General features: G+C 40.9%; 1 protein-coding gene across 1 annotated transcript in view; it reads left to right on the top strand.

Annotated features, from left to right (window-relative positions):
• Positions 1-4,403, top strand: part of LOC116690383 (potassium voltage-gated channel subfamily G member 4) — a 33,933-nt gene that overhangs the window by 20,823 nt on the left and 8,707 nt on the right. The window lies entirely within an intron of this gene.

Below are 4,403 nucleotides of genomic sequence, written 5' to 3'. Positions count from 1 at the left end.
TCATACCTCATACAGTACGTAACAACAACCACCACCACACACACACACACACACACAACACACACCACCATACTACATACTACGTATACACAACAACACACCACACACACCACAGCACATCAGCACATAGACATAGACTCACCCCCCACAAACACAACACACTACATACATACATAGCATACATACAGTCGACACACACGACAACACACACACACACCCACACACACACACCACACACACCCACACACACACCACACCACACCACACACATACATTACCATACATACATACACACACACACACACACACCTCTAACCTACATAACATACATACAACACGTAGCTATACACACACCCAACACACACACACACACACACATACAACTCAACATAACCAATACATACAGTACGTATACATACACACACACACACACCCACACCACACACACCACACAACACAACACACCACAACAACACAAACCACATACAATACATACATCATACCATCAATGACACACCTACATACTAACCATCCATACATACATTATACATACACACACTACAACCCACACACACCACACACAACACACACACCAATACATACACCCCTACATCCATACTAATAACATATACACATACCATACACTACCACACTACATACATACAGTACAATACATAAAACAGCATACATACACACACACACCACCACACACCACACATACATACATACATACATACATAACATACTACTACATATACTCAAAACATACATAAACATACACATACATACACATAACACTACATACACAAACGACATACAGTACACATACATACATACAGTACATATAACCATACATACATACATACCTACATATACAGCAACACAACAGTACAACTACACACATACATACATAACAGTACCACAACTACACACAGTAACATACTACAACATACATACATACATACATCCAGTACAACATCATACATACCACACACATACCCTACAACCTACATACCATACATACAGTCATAAACATAACACACACCTACATAAATACCTACATACAGTACAAAACATACATACACACAGTTACATATCACATACCACATACATACAATACTCGTAACCCCATACATCACACACATACAATAGTACACGTCCACACATACTACAGACATACCCACACTACAATACAGTCAACCACATACACTACAATACATACATACGACATACATACACACAACTATACATACACTACATACATACCGCTACTACTACCATACAGCACATACTAATACAACACATAAATACTACACAGTACACACATATACATACATACAACATCATACACACATATCACACTACATACACATATCGCAATACATACATACATACACACACATACATACATACAATACATACCTCACAACCCACATAGCATACCAATACAATACAGTACACTAAGCACTACCACACACACTACAAACATCACAGGCCCATAACCTATACCATACACCACCCCACACTAACCCTACACACATACCCCGTACACCACATATCTAGACAGTAAACACACCAGACATACATACTGCACAACACCATACAGTACAATACATACGTAACACAGTAACCATACCTAGCATCACATCCATCAGTACAATACCTCCACACATCCAGACATAGCAGTTGACATATACAATACCCGATACATACATACCATTTGGTCAGTACAAACATACAACCACACAACATCCTTACCATAACATACCTGTCCACACATCCAAGACAGTACACACATACCCTTACCTACATACACCCCATTACCGTACACTCTACAGAAATACACCACCTACAGTATCCACATACATCCATACACTACCTACAGTTTACAATATAATACCCCATCATACATAACAGTACATAACCTACACACACAATACATACATACATTACAGTACACAATCCATACATTACCACATACATACTACAGCACCCCCAATACAGTACATATACAGTCCACCACATTACCATAACTACAGTACATATACATACATCAGTACATATCATAGCACACACTAACATACATACATACAACATAACATACCACTACATTACCCCTACATGGTTGGCGGCCCCTCAATTCCGCATGTCTCGCCCCGCTTTTAGGGTAAGAGAGAGATAGAAGAGAAGAGAGAGAGATAGAGAGCGAGAGGAGAGCCTCATAGAGGAGAGAGAGACTGACGAGAACTTATAGCAGGGGTGTCGAGTACGTGTGATCCCAGAGAACCGGCTGCTAAACGCATCTATCCCGGTACGATAAGCCACAGTCCTGCTGATACAAGTTTATCCCCGAGTAATATGATTCACTAATCCCCGTTGCTCGGGATTCCTGAAATAAAACCCTCCACCTGGACCCTGCCCACTATTAACCAGCTATGTTTCTGGTTGAACGTTGGGCTCTGCTCAGCCTTAAATAGTAACGACCCTAGATTGGGTATTCTGGATGACCGTGGGGTCTCTGATAGTCTTACAAGAACACAGTAATTTTTAAACTGGGTGCACGTGGGCGCGTTCTGTATTCCGTTACATAGTACAGTAGGTCTGGTGATGACGTGGTGAATCCTCATGTATTCCTTACATAGTACCAGTAGATTGTCTGGTGGACAACGTGGGGGTTTGGTAGTCACTTAACTCATTACACAGCAGTCGTGTTTTTCACTGTTGAACTCTTGGGGGTTTGGAGTCCTTACACATACGTCCGCCCGCCTTACGGTATTTTCTCGGTGCCACGCCGCTCCCGGGGTTTGGTCGTCCTCCCTCGAGGTCCACGTCCACCCGCCTAGGCTTTTGCGTGGGGTGGGGTTGCTTGCTCGCACCCCGTTGGGGGGGCATCCTTCTGTCGTCCTTCGTTTGTTTGTTACCATGACAACACCATTGATCTGAAGCTTGATGCTGTCATGTAAATATTTTTTTCTAATCAGCAATAAATATAACAATTTTTGATCAACTCATATCATGCTTAAAATAACTACCGGTTAAATAGCCCGCACATTTCAAGAGAACCCGACCCACTTCCTGGTAAATCTGACACTTCCGGTTTAGGCCCCGCCCAGCTCGCTACGGATCCGATACAGATAATTCATTGGTAAACAGATACAGATACAGATACAGATAATGCTGTACTCGCTCATCCCTAGTGTCGAGCCTAGAGGCAGCAGGTGACTCCAACAACAGATCCGGCGCCAGAAACACCTGCAGCTTGGAAATCATGTGAAGACACTGTAGCTTTTGAAAAAAAGAATTAAACATTTTCTTTTGCACACAAATCAAACAATGACACGCAAACCTGACGTGGTAAAGAGCTGTATGCTTTCCACACACCTGTGTACCTGTGTGGCTGATTACCTGCATGTTTTCCCAAAGGCAATGCTCCACAAAAATGTAGATTAATTAGCACCACCAACGTTGTATATAATTAAAACAAAGTTGTATAATGGCTCCAACACCAATATTCTACTATTATTCAGAATATGACAACATACCGAATTTGATACAGATCATGCAACCAGCATATTCCAGTTGGATATTCAGAATTAGGCCTTTTTCCAAATATAGCATTTTCCGATTAAGGCACGTGGGATATTCTGGTATTATTCGGGTTTTAGAGGCATTGTTTGGACATGTACAGTATACAGCACATTCAGAATATGCGTCTCTATTGGGATTTTCACTGCAGGCTTATGGTCATCTCTGTGCGTTGCTATGGTTGCTGTACACAGACCAACCAGTCTACAGTTTGCAGGGCTGCAGACCCGATAAGAAGGAGAAACACAGCAACTTTTAAACGTTATCAAAGACTTGGATATCAACAGTTTTTTGCTATGCGCAAACATTGCTACGCCGACCTTTTTGAGAAGCTGGTTATGAAAGCTGTGTTCACACAGTCCGACAAGACCGACGCCCCTGGTAAACTTTGAGAACATCCGGTTTTGCATGACTACATGTAAACAGGAATATTAGTTGAATATTTAATTTCATTAGCCTTGAAAACAGCTTAGTTGGAATATCATCTTTTTCGGAATAAGGGTAAACAACGAAATACTATGGGCACATAAACATAGTCAATGACTCTAGTCTTGTCCGGATTTAGCTTGAGCACATTTTGGATCAATGTATAAAAATCCATGAATGATGATGCAGGTAACAAGTAAATAATGAAAAGTAGGAGACCCAGGACAGAGCCTTGTGGTGCTCCATATGAAATGTTGATTTTTAATGAGGCTTTAAACATACGCAAACAGTTCAAATTGATTAAAAAATACAGTTTAAAGGACTTTTTTTGTTGTTGTTGAGAAAAACAAAAGGGGACAATACATATTAATGAACATTTTCACAAATGTAAA

Source organism: Etheostoma spectabile, chromosome 1, assembly GCF_008692095.1.
Source record: "Etheostoma spectabile isolate EspeVRDwgs_2016 chromosome 1, UIUC_Espe_1.0, whole genome shotgun sequence".
NCBI classification, from domain to species: Eukaryota; Metazoa; Chordata; class Actinopteri; order Perciformes; family Percidae; genus Etheostoma; species Etheostoma spectabile.
The sequence above is the reverse complement of the archived record's forward strand: the minus strand, read 5'-3'. Positions and strand labels throughout refer to the sequence as shown.